Genomic DNA, 16,543 nt, shown 5'->3' with positions numbered 1-16,543 from the left:
CGCACCTTCCTGGAAGTAAGCCCCATTGACTATAGCGGGATTGACTTTCTGCGTAGACATGCCTAGGACTGGGCTGTGAGGGCACAGTCCTAACCAGGTCTACTCAGAAGTAAGTCCCATTTTGTTCAATGGGGCTTACTCTCAGGAAAGTGTAGTTAAGATTGCAGCCTGAGAGCCCAATCCTATGCACGCCTACTCAGAAGTCAGTCCCGCTCTAGTCAGTGGGACTTGCTCCCAGGAAAGTGTGGATAGGATTGGGCTGTGAGTCCGCGCCAAGGTTCTGCCCTGGAACGACTCCTGATGCAGAAGACGGCGAGCGAGCGAGAGTGCCTCTGAACATACACAAAATTCCTTCCCCCTTCACCTCTGTGGAATGACGCCCCAACTATGAGTTGGGGGAAGGGCTGAGTACGCTGGAGCCCTAATACCTGGAGAACCAAGAGAGGCTCTTCCAGGGCCAGCTGCTCGGAGGAAGGGCAGCCGCTTCTGTTCTGCCTCTCTAGTGCTCCCACCCAGCTTTGGCCGCCTCCGTTTCCACGCCCCCTTTCCCTTCGCTTTCTTTCTGCCGCCAGCAAGTTAACCCTTTCAGGGCGATCAGTCCCCCTGCCCGGGAGGGGGTGTGCTTTTCTCGCCAGCCCTTCATCTGTCTTGCTGCTGCTCCCGTGAAGCGGACTTTATTGGGCATAAACGGGTCTCATTAGCAGGCACTTAAAGGGATCAATAGAAGCCAGCGCAAAGCCTGGGGACCATTCCTTCTTCAATGGATTGACAGAGACTTTTATTTCTTTCTTTAACCCGAAAATGGCTTAATTGGTTAAAGCAGATTGCAGCCCAGGCTCCGGCTGGCGTCTTTTCAAGGGGGTGTTCTGACAACACTCAGTGCTGGCTATAGGGTCAGATTTGGAAGTGGAGTTGAGCAGGACAGAGAGACGCTGTGCTATGCTATGCTTTCGCAAATCTCCTGCTAAAATCATGACTATAAGCAGCATACATTGCAGAAGCTCAATATCATCATCATCATCATCAATAATGACATCCTGCTAAAATCTCCTGCTAAAATCATGACTATAAGCAGCATACATTGCAGAAGCTCAATATCATCATCATCATCATCAATAATGACAACAACAATAACTATACTACTAATTCCATTAAAATGATTTTACAGAATTTCTATCATTATTAGTATTTTAAATTATTTCTTTCAGTCATTTCAAAATCATTGTTGATAATGACAATAGAAGATCTGGGATCATATTATAAGAAACTCAGTACCGCCCACCATTATCCATTCATTGCAGCTGGTTCTACACTTGCTGTGCAAGCCTACCTGCCTGTGTACTCAGAGGCAAGTTGCACTGAGCTCGGTGGGGCTTAATTGTCCCAGGTGTGTGTGCGTTATTTTTATTACAGAATTCATTGCTATATACCACTTTTCAACAAAAAGTAATCCACAAAGTGGTTTACTAGCCCAGTAAATGAATAAATTATTCCCCGTCCCCCCAAAAGGTTCAGAATCTACACACACCTTGCAAAAGAGAGACTCCAGCAGCAACTTCTGGAAAAGAAGATATGCTGGTGTGATGAGGGACAGGTGTTCTCCTCCTAAATGCTAAATGTAAGAGGACACACTAAATATAAGAGGGCACAATTTAAAAGATATTTCTTTGCCCAATTAGCAGAGCTAATAGGATTTCAACTACAGACTGGCCTTCAGTTCATTTGTGACCCACAGATGGGTTATGAACTGACTCAGTGTGGGTTGCATCATCTAAGGATTAGCTAGGTGGGGCAGTTGCCAAGGCCCCACACTCATCAGGTGGACCATTGAAGCCCCAGGATCAGTGACAACAGTAATGTCCAATGACTCATCCAGAAAGAAGTCAGGGGTGCTAGAGTGTTGCATTGTGGGACTTTTGCCAAGGGCACCCAACAACCGGGTGCTGGTACTGACAGTACTTGAAAGAGAGCCCCTCAGTTGACCTAAGAGAGTGGGCTGGAATGCATGGGACAAGGAAGTCCCTCAGATAACCTGGACCCAACTGTGAAGGGCTTTAAAGGTCATTATCTGCACCTTGAATTGGGTCAGGAAATGAATGGGCAACCAGTGCAGTCAATGAAGTAGTATCCCTGTAGAGCTTCCCCAGGCCTTCTAAGACATTAAAAATGTCACTTCCAATTTCACAAAGAAACCAAAAGTTGCATTTTTTAAAAATGTTGGGCTCAATTGGAGCCCCTAGCAGAGGCCATGGATGGGTGTCTGCAGCCTCTGCTGGGGTCAAAGGACCCACTGGAGGCGAGGGGAGCAGAGCAGAGGATGGAGGAAGGCATTCTTCTGTATCCACAGTTTCATGTAACGGTGGGGGCTTCTGGAACAGATATGAACACATATGGATAGGGGGCACACAGATATAGGGGCATACCTGTACTGTTTATGATAATACACACACACACAATGTGTTCTATTTTGCAGGTCAGAGTTAAAAGTGAATCCACCAGGCCTGAAAAGTTTGAAAATGCTGCCTTAGAAGAGATCCACCTTTCTCCAGAGACATGTACCTTAGAGGCAATGGAATGAGCAGAGAGATGATCAGCTTGCAAGAAGAGTCTCATGCAATGAGTCTCATCAAACAAATGCTTTGCAGCTAATGGGGGAAGGACAGTGCATATCAGAATGCAGGAATTTAGTTCATTATACATAATGACTGCCAGGAGGGTTCTTCTTTGCAATATCTTTGGAGTTGCATTTCTCAGCTAGCCACTTGGGGGAGTCTTGGAATCTTCTAAATAAGGTCCATGTTTGTAAAACTTCAGTTTTAAGTCTGAGGAGGTGCTGGATACTTTATTTCCCTGGTAAATTTTTTCCCCCTGGGAAAAATTAATAATCAAAGCAGGCCACAGGCATCTAATCTTATCAAGGTATATTTTATGTTTCTGGCAAGGAGGGAGACTTATCTGACCATAACCCAAGCAACATTAGGTTATTTGAAGTTCAAGCGATTACAGTGGAAGAGATTGAAAAATATACTTCACTTTCTGAAATCCATAGGATTTGTAAGTGCGTACTTTTTGCTGGATTGGAACCTTTGTTTCCTGGCACACATCCCAAAAGTATGAGTTAAAATGTAACAATACTAGTAGTCATAACATTTCCTTTGCCTTTAAAAAATTCTTAGAGATGCCGATTTGTCTAAAACAGTGTTACTCAAACTGTTGGTCGGGACTCACTGGGTGGGTCATGAGCCAATTTCAGGTGGGTCCCCATTCATTTCAATTTTATTTTTAGTACATTAGACTTGATGCTACCATGGTATGTGACTGCATTTGGGGAAATGTGACAGATCTGTACTTTAAACAGGCTACGATGTATATGCTTTCAACAATGATAGTCAATGGGACTTATTCCTGGGTAAGCGTGGGTAGGATTCAAGCCTAGGATTGTTAAAAATTTCCTGCTTGATGATGTCACTTCTGCTCATGACATCACTTCCAGTGGGTCCTGACAGATTCTCATTCTAAAAAGTGGATCCCAGTGCTAAAAGTTTGAGAACCAGTGGTCTAAAAAATAAGAGCTTGGTTCCCCCAGATAACACTTTTTTAGTAAGAGTGCAAATGGATTGGGGGGGGGGGAGTGGAATGGTTTTCTGGAAGAGTGTGTGAGAAAAAAAGAGTTCGTTTTTTCCCCAACCAATTCTGAGCCTGATTGGATTTGCCCATTACTAATATTAGATTTCCTTTCTTAATTCTACTCAGTGCTAATCTGTCCCTGACTAATCATCTGTATGAATCATGATGCCACTGCACATTGTTCTGACAATAAACAGCTGGCTGGAAATCACCTGTAACTAAAGAATATTTTCTATCTACTGTAAAAATATGCATGCCCTTGTGTGTGCGTGTGTGTGTTTTTCTTTCCCTTGTGATCTGGTGACAGCAGATGATCTTGCATGAAACAGTCAGATATTCATATCTCTGCCTGCCCCCACAAGTTGCCAAAGTCAAATTTTAACCTGAATAATGACTGCCTCATTTATTTCCATTCCAGAAGTTTGAAAGGAAACCAATAGGAACATTTTAGCAACATGACGCAATGCCGTCTTCTACACTCTGTTTTTGCACAAATGGAATGAAATTCCAGAGCTGAAGTTGGGGAAAAGAAAGTAGTAGTATATAACCCAAAAATACTTTCCAGCCTGCACTTCCTTCCAGCAGCAAAAGATGATGATTGTATCATTTTACATTCTGAAATAAGGAAGGTACTTCTAGGAAACGCTGATGGATGTCACTTTCCTGTCAGAATTTGCTATCTTTACCATTTGTATCCTTGATACAGGAGGCAAGGATTTATGATAGGCCCCTTCCACCTATTAGAAGATGCTATCTTCCACAGCTCCCATCTTGAAGTGAGGAGCGAGTTTTGACAGGTGTCACTCACTCACCCATCCACATTTGCTATCTGTTGCACCTGTGATGCAAGTCGCTAAGGCGGCAAATTGGGAAGGGCAAGGCAGTTGCCAGAATTTGTGCCTTGCTGCTTAAAGGAGTACGAGCCTCTATGCACCGAGCATGGAGTATGCGCGCATATAGACACAATCTCCTCAGAAATAAAGTTGCATGCTTTTTTAATAAAACATGGGTTCAGAGGTCACCATCCCTCCATCTATATTCAGAGGAATTAATGATAAGAATCCTACCCTACACACACTAGTCTTTCTGAGTATCAGACATGACAGTAAAAGTTCCTGAACATTAAGTAGCATGGACTTGCTGTAAAGGCAGACTGCCGGTGGCTACGTTTAAAAATTAATTCACTTCAAGACAAAAAACGATACTTCTTTCTTGTATTTGCTACATGCTGTATATCTCTATGGTGCCTAGTTTAATGGAGCTCACCTGGCCCTACAGTTGAAGGGTGCAATCCTAACCCCTTATGTCAGTGCTTTCCAGCACTGACATAAAGGCAATGCAGCTCTGAGGGAAGGGAACAAACATTCCCTGACTTCAGTGGTTCTCAAACTCTCTGGGAGAGTTTGAGAGCCACTAAGTTCTTGCATGGGCAGAGGGGGGGGAGGTAGCAGGGGCAGGGGAAGGCAGCAGCGCGATCCCTCCGCTAAAGCAGAAGTGGAGCACAATCGCTCCGCATCTACTTTCACTGCTGCGGGGAGCCCTGCTGCAGGCCGCGCCAGGCTCCCCGCACCCCGGGAGGCTGCAGGGGCTTGGGTACGTGTACCCAAAGCCCCTGCAGCTCCCCTGAGCGGCGTGATCCTGGGGATCGCGCCACTGCTTCCTCCCTGCTTCCAGGCTGCCCCCGCCCCTTAAGGGGACAGGGGCCAGGGCCCGCAGGCTAGGGCATTGTGACGCCCTAGTTTGAAAAGCCCTGCCTTACTTTGAGGAAGCCTCTGTGAGTGATACCCAACTGCAGGATGCTGCACACGTCCCATTGGCACTACTATGCCAGTGCTGGATAGCACTCACATAAGGGATTAGGATTGTGTCCTAAATCATGGTCAGGCAAAACACCTATACCTGAGCTTTACCCTTTCTCCCTGGTGGCCCCCTTATGCCTGGACCTTCCTATCTGATCACCTGAGGATAACCTCTCTTAATCCTTTCAAACCCTTCCTCAGAAGCCACTGGTTACATTGGCACTGTATACACTACCCCCAGTCTCTATGTTGTAGCAACTAACCCTACCAGGGCTTTTCAGACTGGGGTGTCACGACACCCCAGCCTGTGGGCCCTGGTCTGTTTCCCCTTAAGGGGCAGGGGCAGCCAGGAGGCAGGGAGGAGGCAGCCGCGAGATCCCCAGGATCACGCTGCTCAGGGGGGCTGCAGGGGCTTGGGTACGCTTACCAGAGCCTCCTGCAGCGGGGAGTCCTGCATGGCTCTCCAAAGGGCTCCCTGATGCTTCACAAGTGAAAGTGGAGCAATCGTGCTCCACTTCCACTAAACTGGAAGTGGAGCGCAATTGCTCCACCTTCACTTTTGAAGCATCAGGGAGCCCTTTGGAGAGCCATGCAGGACTCCCCGCTGCAGGAGGCTCTGGTAAGTGTACCCAAGCATCTGCAGCCCCCCTGAGTGTAGCAATTGTGTTGCTGTTTCTCCCCACCCCTGCTGCCTCCCCTCGCCCCCACAAGAACTCACTGCAGCTTTCAAACTCCCTGGGAGTATAGCCTAAAGCTATACATACTTACCTGGGAATAAGCACTGTTGAATAGTTACTTCTAATAAAATATGAATAGGACTGTGCTATGTGTGTAGCATGAAATAATCATATATTCTCCATTCATCCTGGCAGTACTACTCTTCCTCTGTTGTCTCTCTTATGTCTATCTTAGATTGTAAACCTCTAGGGGCAGAGACCTGGCTTTTCTTCTGTTGTAAATTTTCATTCATATTGCTGGAGCTGTATAAATAAATAATGAAAGAAACAAAGAAAAAAGTCCATAAAAATACCCCGGTTCAAACTACAGGTGGGGGCTTGCATGACTGGATGTTCTTCCAGAAAAAAAATCAAATTCTTTCCATATGGAAAAGAAGACCTCAGGGATCAATGTCCTAGCCTTGGCTTCTCCTTGCCTTGCTAATTTTCTCTGTGCAAGGCCACTGTTTTGAATGAACATGCATTTGGTCTTGTGATTCCAGAAGATATAATCTCAACTAGTAAAAAAGACCACACACAGTTTTACTACAGCAGCTAGAACTAGGGCAAAATCAAATGATTTTGTATTGAAGCACTATACTGCACAGGGATAGTTTGTTACAGAACTTTTAGGGCATTTGGAGCCTCCTGAGAGATTACCAGTTTCAGTAAAGAATCTTGCTGTTCCTTTAAGAATTGTGACCAATTCCAAGTTAAGTGGAGTTTTCCTCACCTCTTTGAAGATATGAGATGGTAAGAGGCACCTGTCAAAATTCCCTCTTCAATTCAAATAGGAAAGTCCAAATCATCTTTTAGTCCCCACTCCCAGATGGTCTGTCATGGATCCCATCTCCAGCTGTCTAGATCAGCAGTCTCCAAACTCCAGCAGAATATTGGTCCACCAAAATATTCATTCCAGGTGTGGTGGAGACTAACCTTTCTGGTGTACAGCAACCAGTTTTTTTATAATATTATTATAATGGTATTTATATACCACCTTTCTTGGTTGTCAGATTTCTCCTCAGGCTTTATTCAAGGCAGTTTATATAGGCAGGCTATTTAAATCCCCGTAGGGATTTTTACAATTGAAAGAAGGTTCTATCTTTCAAGAACCACAACACTTCAGATGTTTCTTTCTGGTCTGGTTTCACATTCTGGCCTCCATCCTCCCACGCTCAGAGCAGATGGATTAACTTGTCTCAGCTTGTCAGCTGCTTCAAGGTCGCACGGTGCTGGTGGCCTTGAACTGGCGACCTGCGGATGTTATCTTCAGGCAAACGGAGGCTCTACCCTCTAGACCAGACCTCCTGCCCATGTGATTGCATGGTTTTTGCACCATGTGATTGCACAGCCCTCATGCTGGGGAGCCCCTTCTGCTGCTGATCACCCCAGATGGCTCTATTTCCCAATTTCATGGGGAAGCAGCTCTCTGACATGAGGCTCTGTGTTCACATGACATGAAAACTGGTTGCTGTGTGCAAGAACACTCAAGCTTTTCCATCACTGTGCCACACCCAGAGTGAATATTCCAGTAGACCGGATCCAGCTTGCAGGCTGGAGTCCACCTGGTCTAGATCCAAGCTAGAGCCATCCTCTGTGTGGTCTCAAGGCCTCAGTAAATCCATTTCTGCCTTCTACTGGAAGGAAGGAAGTCCACCAGAATGGCTACCTCCTTCTAATGGCCCTGTTCCTGGCCGTAGAAACTCTGCTATGAAGCCATTAAGCAGGCAAATATATCTATATCTATATCTATATCTATATATATTTAATCATACGGGCTAATCTGTGCAACTGTTGACTGTTGTAGATTCTACTTCATATATGCCTGGGGCTGGCCGCCCAGAGTGTTTTCAAATTCCTACTAGCATTGTATTCTTTTCAAATTATTTGTTGTAAGTGTATTCTAACTTTAAAAAATGGTAAATGCAAGATAAATTACACTAACTTCATGTGTAAACAACTAAAATATCACAGTTCACACAAATATGTTTGAATCAAACAGGAAGGATATTTTTTAATGCTAAAGAAATTATTCAGCATTCCACTGGTGCAAATTCCAGTTGTGTTTCTATGCCTCAATTACTCTTAACACTATTTGGCTACCTTATTGTACAATCAGAGCAGTGCAAGTGTACTCTTAAGCATGCATGTGCACCTCACTGCATCTGATGGACCTGGTAAGGGAGTGGTGGGTGCCAGGATGGGTGGAGAAAGGGCAGGTTGGGGGCAAAACTGGGCAGGGAGAGAAAGGAACGGGAGAGGCAGTGGGGGAGTGGATCCAGCAGCAAATGAATTAGCCGAATTCTAACTTCTCCTTTTGGAAGCTTCCTGCCCATTTCCTCTCCTCAGACATGCACTACCAAATGAAGTGGTGTATGTCCAAGGAGACTATAGGCAGCCCCAGGGTTTACCAGGAGTTAAGTATATGTGTTTTATACTTACCTCCCATTTGTCATTGGGTCTGCCCCATGATGGATGCAGCAACAACATGGATGCAGTGGGGGGGGGGGGATTAGAGGGTAGGATTGAACCCTAAGTGGTGATGGTTCTTTAACATAAATGTACACAAGTTGCAATCCAGCACAAGTCAATGGTCTTAAAATATTTAGGGCGCAATCCTGACCCATATTTGGGCCTGCACAAGTCCCTTGCTCCTCCTCAAGAAGAAGCCAGGCTGTTGCTCTGAGAAGTGCCGGCCTGCAGAGGCTGACATAAGCCTCCACGCCGGCTTCCTCCCAAATGCTAGTATCGGCCCGGCTGGGCCAACGCAAGCACAAAAGGCAGGCGGGGGAAGTGGGGAGGAGGTGGGAGGGAGGCATTCCTGGGCAGGGGGAGGGCAGGCTGTGGGTGGCCCTGGGGGCAGGTGAGCAGGGAGTGGGAGGTGGGGCTGGGATCCAGCAGTTATGCCGGATCCCAACCCCTGTTCCCAAGGAGAACGGAGCGGTTTAAAGTCGCTCCGCTCTCCTTGGACTTGCGCCACCTCAAGAGGTGGCACAAATCCGAGGAGACCCATGGGGCCAACAGCCCTTACCCGGAGGTAAGGGGAAATGTTTCCCTTACCTCTAGCTGAGCTGCTTCTGGCCACTATCCTGCACTGGATACAGCACAAGCCTCCTGGCTTGCCTGTTCCAGTGCAGGATAGGATTGCACCCTTAAACTCTGTTGAACTTCGGCAATGCAATTCACTTATGTGTGATTTTGTACTGGAACATTGTGAAATGGAGGCTAATAATATTATTAATACGCAACAAAAATTTGCATTTTGCCATTTACCCAATCCAAAGGTGTTTATGTATAAATCATGTATAATATAATGGCAATTATACCCATGTATAACTATAATCATGTACACTATAATCATGTATACTATATACATATGGATTGTACCTTAGTGTGTGTGTATTGGCAACCTTCAGTCTCGAAAGACTATGGTATCGCGCTCTGAAAGGTGGTTCTGGCACAGCGTCTAGTGTGGCTGAAAAGGCCAATCCGGGAGTGACAATCCCTTCCACACCGGGAGCAAGTGCAGTCTGTCCCTGGTCTGTCTCCCTGGCTATGGGCCTTCCTTCTTTGCCTCTTAGCCTCAGACTGTTGGCAAAGTGTCTCTTCAAACTGGGAAAGGCCATGCTGCACAGCCTGCCTCCAAGCGGGCCGCTCAGAGGCCAGGGTTTCCCACTTGTTGAGGTCCATCCCTAAGGCCTTCAGATCCCTCTTGCAGATGTCCTTGTATCGCAGCTGTGGTCTACCTGTAGGGCGCTTTCCTTGCACGAGTTCTCCATAGAGGAGATCCTTTGGGATCCGGCCATCATCCATTCTCACGACATGACCAAGCCAACGCAGGCGTCTCTGTTTCAGCAGTGAATACATGCTAGGGATTCCAGCACGTTCCAGGACTGTGTTGTTTGGAACTTTGTCCTGCCAGGTGATGCCGAGGATGCGTCGGAGGCAGCGCATGTGGAAAGCGCTCAGTTTCCTCTCCTGTTGTGAGTGAAGAGTCCATGACTCGCTGCAGTACAGAAGTGTACTCAGGACGCAAGCTCTGTAGACCTGGATCTTGGTATGTTCCGTCAGCTTCTTGTTGGACCAGACTCTCTTTGTGAGTCTGGAAAACATGGTAGCTGCTTTACCGATGCGCTTGTTTAGCTCGGCATCGAGAGAATGAGTGTCGGAGATCGTGGAGTGAAGCAGGGCTGTGTTCTTGCACCAACCTTGTTTGGGATTTTCTTCGCTGTCCTGCTGAAGCAGGCCTTTGGAACTGCAACAGAAGGCATCTATCTCCGGACCAGATCAGACGGAAAGCTCTTCAACCTCTCTAGACTGAGAGCAAAATCCAAAGTCCAGCTGAAATGTCTGCGTGACTTCCTCTTTGCCGACGATGCAGCTGTCACTACCCACTCTGCCAAAGATCTCCAGCAGCTCATGGATCGTTTTAGCAAGGCCTGCCAAGATTTTGGACTGACAATCAGCCTGAAGAAAACACAGGTCATGGTTCAGGATGTGGACTCACCTCCCTGCATTACAATCTCTGAGCATGAACTGGAGGTTGTCCATGACTTTGTGTACCTTGGCTCAACGATCTCCGACAGTGTGTGTGTATCTATATCTATATCTACATACATACACACCAAGGGTACAATCCAACCAATGTTATGCTAGGTCCATTCATTTCAATAGAATAAAGTTAAGCATGTGCTTTTAATGTATAGTATATGCTTTCATAGAAACCATTCATTGAAAACAATGGCACATAAAGTACTTTGGCTGAACATGGAATCAGTTTGTATGCTGCGGGCTTCAATCTTTCTGTATTTGAGATGCCCATCTAACATGGATTATTTTGACAATTCAAATCATGATATCTGGGACTGTGTCACAGTAGCACTGACTGCCTGACCCAAGAGCTATATTTATCAGCAGCAGTTGTCAGCAATAACTCTTTTTTTATGTGGGTTTTCTTTTCTTTTTTTTCTCGTTCTCATCACTTTCTGAATCTGATTAGGAAGGCCAAGATGCTGGTAGCAGCTGACAGTGCAGCTAGATCCAGAGCAATGGCAAACCTCAAGTGTTCAGGCAAATCAATGTGGTTGGATGACATAAAACCAGTTTATGGTGATGACAAAGCATTAACAGAGAATAACAGGTCAAGAAGGAAGGTACATTTGGATTGCTCTGATTTCATTGCTCCCATCAGCTTTAGTAGAATATGTAGTAGACATACAATTTTCAACCAATGTATCATGACACATTGGTGTGCTGTGAATAGTTTATAGGTGTGCCACAGGAGTTTGGGAGAGGGTAATGGCATTCTGGGGTGGGGTGAGAGGTGCAAATGCCCCAGGGCACCACACCATACCAAGGGTGGCATCATCTTCCTCATTTCCCTTGCTGCCCCCTTCCTCCCACCGGGGGGCCCTCAGAGAGCCGGGGAGGCTGTGTGCCCAATCCCTCTTACAGTCTTTTCAAGCTGGCCCTCCTGGACAGCTGGTTGCTGATCAGGGACTAGGAAAATGTCCAGCAGAGAGCATTTCTGTTTTATTGCAGACTAATATGAGTGAAGGAAGCAGATACACAATTCAGAAATCTGACCAGCCACTTATTAGTAGAGCTGTTCTGAATGTTCTTAAATGAACACTTTTTTGTGTGAAAGGAATTTTTGGATGGTGAAAAGTGTATTGCTTTATTGTTTTTATTGCTCTTTATTGTAAGTGCCTTAAATTTTAGTGGGGAAAGGCAGGTTATAAATAAATAAGCCTGGCAGCGGTTTCAGGTCAGCCTTTCTCATCCTTGCAATCACCACACCTCTTTCCCCAAGTTCTTCTCCTTCCCAGAAACTCTGGATTTATTTTATTTCCAAATGGCAAATGCATGACTTTTGCACAATATGCTCTGAACTCCATCTTTTTTTTTTTTTTCTTGGCAATGACAAGAGCATTGACAAACAGCCCTATCCTACTGTGGATTGGGCCAGCATGTGAAGCCCTTTGCAACAGTGGAAGGCACTTTAGGAGCGAGGCAGCAGCACTTCAGAACCATTACTCGTCTGGCCTAAACCCACTAGAGCAGGTGCGGCAGGGGTGGGGAGAGGGCATGATAGAAGTGGGGAGGCTGTGGGCGTAGGTGGATCTGGTGCTGAAGGTGCACATTTGATCCTATCCCCTCCAGCGGCGGCCTCCCCATCCCTTTCTCAGCTTGGACCTGAGCTAACAAAACCACTAGCACAGGTCAGAGCAGACTCATTGCAGCCCAGGAGACTTATGCAGGAGATTTGAATTCCCTTTCCCTGCTGAAGGCTCCACAACCCTGCTGGATGCAGCATGCCCATTTTTAACACCACACTGAGTGGAGAGTAGGGTTGGGCTCAAACTGACATTTTGCCAACTTCAAGGAAGGAATGTGGTGCTTGGGAGTTCACCTGGGAATTCATGTGAGGATAAGCAGTTTAGCTGAGCCAAAACAAACCAGGATGGGATAGAAAAAGCCAGGACTTGGTGGTTGTCTATTGGGCCTATGCTATTTTCTTAAGCAAACCATGGTTAAGATAAACCGTGATGTCTGAACTGGCCCAAAGTGATGAAGTTGTTCATTATGTCCTATATGAATAATTTGATTGTAATGCTAGTAACCCTATAAGAGCTTTTATTATAGGGTACAGCTCTGCTCCTGCTGAAACTAATGGGAAAGTTCCTGTTGATTTTAATGGACCATGGTTGTAATCATGGCAACCATTATAGCCAATCCTAAAATAGATTTATTTTTTTCACATAAGAACCTCTTGCTAAAAGTTGCCCCTGCTGTGAAATTTGAAATGTCACCACAGATGTACGCTTTTATTCTTGCCAGCAAACGTTATCTTCACTTGACATTAGAAGAACTGGTCGAGGACCTTGGAAAGATTGGCACTTTACTTCTTTGGGAATTTTCAGAAATGAATGGGTGGCTGAGATGTTTCTCAGCAGTCGTTATTTGAGTTTTCTTTGTTGCATTCTTAGGAACTAGCTTTCAATGTAATTTCAAGAATATTTCTAGTTTTCCCAAAGTGAAGCACAAAAATATTGGCCAATGCCCATAGAAAGTAAGCTACACTTAAGTCCTATTGAAATTAATGGTACATGTTGCACGTAACTAACAGCCCAATCTCATTGGGCTTGTCTGCTGCTGGAACTAGAAGCATTTGTAAATGTTTCTCTAGCAGTGTGCTACGCCAAGCTTTGGTGGAGCCCTGGTGGAAAGGCCACAGAGGTCCACTGTGTGTAGGAGGACAGAACAGCACTGCCCGTGACAGTGACTTGGTGGCAGCGTGGAAAGGGGTGCTCTTGCTTCTTTTGCAGTTCTTCCAATATTACGCACACTTTTTCCTGGGCTAGGAACATGCTTGTTAGTTTGTTGCGCTGCTTTGATCTTCAAGCCATGTGCTCAGCATCTGTTTTATTATAGAACTCCAAGCATAAGAGGTCTCCTTTGCACTATGTCCCCAACTGAGCACTTTTATTAAACTTATCTACACTGTCCTGAATAGAATGAACAGTGCTCTCACTTAAATGAAGTATTCAGCTAATGTCTGATACAGGCTCCCCCTCTGAAGTTGGTTGATCATGTCTACATTGAGACAGGATCATCCATTGTGATGGACTTTTGTGCCTTTTTCATTCTAGGCTCCCCAGGCTAGGCAGATGGAACTTTTCCAGACATGGTTTCACACTGAAAAATGTCTGAAAGCACAGGGATGTGAAAGCCAAACATGTGAAAGCACAGGGAGCTTTACCGTGCTCTTTCGAAATTAGCATGGACAAATCAGACTTCTGGTATTAATTTGCAAACCATGCAAAAACGTGCAAATCAAGACTGTGTAAACTCAGATGTGTGAATAGAGAGACCAAGTTAGGGACATGCACATCTGAATCAGCCCCAAGTATACATGAGAAACCAAAATTGCCTGGGATTCTCTTTCACTTGAAGAGGGTATAAACTGATTCTACTCATTCTATGAAAACCACTATGTTTGAAGTCATGTGGGGTACATGATGATTGCTTTCTCCCCATCGGCCAATGCAAGCCTCCCATGAAGTTGGCACAGAGGCTGGATTCAGCCTCTGTGGGCCAGTGCATGTCCCTGCGCCGGCCCAGCTGATTCTTGAGGAAGCACATATGTGCCGGATTGCGACCTCACTTTCTCTTGCTCACTGCCTCTGTCTACTGGAAAAGGTTAATTTTGGTGCCTGTATTCATATGAATTCAAGAGTGAGACACATGGAGAGAGAGAGAGGAAGGAAGAAGGTGCAACATTTTCACCCAATTGTACATTTTCAATAAGCCTTATCCTGCCCCTTGCAGCAGTTCTTACACCACTGACAAATTTTGCAGTGCTTGCTAAATATGCCAAGAATGAGGTGTCTATGAAATTTCAGTGACAACAGTTCCCTGGCAAGAACTGCTTTTAATGTCTCCCTAACTCCACTATCCTTACACTCTCTGAGCAGCTTATGAGAACATAAAACAATGTGCAAATGGCACTAAACTATGCATATGCATACCTGTCACTTTCTATGTGACAGATCTAAAGCTCAATATTCTGCTGTGTTAATATTTAATCAAAATCTCCTTTTTATGAATAATCCAAGCATAATTTAGTACATGCAGGTCTCTCGCAAGAATGTTCATCATTGTATTTAACGGTTTGCATAGTGCTTTGCAATACATCAGTCTAATCTATATATTTATATGTTTTACCCCAGAGGCTGTTTTTCAGTTGTGCATTAGCAGTTCAGGTTAAGCTAACTCAGGATGCTGAAATCAGGAAGAGCCATTCAGTAGCATTGCTAGGAGGTGCAGAGAGTGCGGGCCACACTGGGTGAAGCGCATGGGGGGGTGACACCACTACTGGCCAAAATGGTTAAAATAGCAGTTTTTAGGAATAATTCCACAATATATACTATCATTTGATGTGTAATTTCATGCAGAATGCAGTGAAACAAACCTCATTGAAATATCTCTATTTTATCAAAAGTTATAGCCAAAAATTAAGCGGGGGTGGGGAGATGATATGTTGCCACACCACCACCTGGGATGTTGCCATGCCCACTGCATGGGAGGAGGTCCATCATGGGGGTGACATGCTGGCCTCCAGCACCGGGTGACTGAAACTCTAGTGACGCCACTGGAGCCATTAATATGTGGGCCCCAAACACATCTTTTATTCCGTATAGCCACAGAGGCCTGCTTCAACTGCTTTCAGAAGGGGAAGATTCTTGGATGTTTTGTATTTTGATTATCTCCTCTCTTTAAAAAGAAAAGAGAGAGAGAAGGAAAATGAAAAAAACTTTATATCATCCTTGTACAGGTTGGTGCAAAAATTATAGCATCTCTCTTTGTCACCATTACACTTTGGGTGCAATCCTAACCTGCGCTGGAACAGGCAAGCCAGGAAGTTTGCACTGTATTCAGAGCAGGATTGTGTCCTGAAGCGGCTAAGTCAGAAGCAAGGGGAAACTTTCCCCCTTACCCCTGGATAAGGGCTTGTGCCCACAATGGGTCTCCTCAGACATGCGCCACCTGTGGAGGTGGCGCAAGTCTGAGGAGAGTGGAGTGGAGCGGCTTGAAGCTGCTCCATTCTCCCCGGGTGTCCTGTCCTAATTTTCGAATCCTGCCGACTACGCCAATTTGTCTCGTCCAAATATCTCAACTCCCCTTCAAAGCCCGCTTTTTTGCTAATTAACACCCTCTTTATCTCTAGAACAACTGCTATGGTGTGCAAAGGAACGAACACAGAACTCCTTATCTATAGCAACTACCCAAATTTATTGCTATGAATACAGACATTCCCTGCAAGTCCTCTTGTCCAGAGGCTTTCCCTCCCCAAAACTCCACTCCACTTAGTGGGTAAAGATCTGAAGCCTCCAATTCAAGTCCAATTTGGTCTCCAAAGCACAGTCCAGTCTTCCCAGTCTTCTGTGTCCTCCAGCAGAGTCCTGGCAGTCCCCTTCTCCTGTAGGTCTGGGTCCGGTAGCTTTCTTGGTCTGGTTCCCTCTGGGTCAGGTAGCGTCTCCCTCTGGGTCAGGGTCCGGGTTTCCCTCTGGGTCAGTGTCTGGCTTCTGGCCGGGTCAGCGTCTGGCTCCTGGCTCTCCCTCTGAAGCTGCCTTTTATTCTTGTATGTCCCATTAAGTCCAATGCAGCTCAGCTGTGAGTTACCTCCTTAGCTCATTCAAAGCCCCATCAAGGTCAAATGAAGCTCAGGTGTCCAACTAGGTCTCCAATGGCCTTGATTGATTACAGCTGTGGAGCCAGCCCTGCCCTTCCCAGAGCTATCAAATAGCTGTCAAAACATGGGATCACTGTTAACACCACATCATCCACCTGATGACCTTCTGATCTTCCATTACACCGGGAATGGGGGTTGGATCCGGC

The sequence above is a fragment of the Tiliqua scincoides genome, chromosome 1, assembly GCF_035046505.1.
Source record: "Tiliqua scincoides isolate rTilSci1 chromosome 1, rTilSci1.hap2, whole genome shotgun sequence".
Classification (NCBI taxonomy): Eukaryota; Metazoa; Chordata; class Lepidosauria; order Squamata; family Scincidae; genus Tiliqua; species Tiliqua scincoides.
This window is presented reverse-complemented; position numbering follows the sequence as displayed.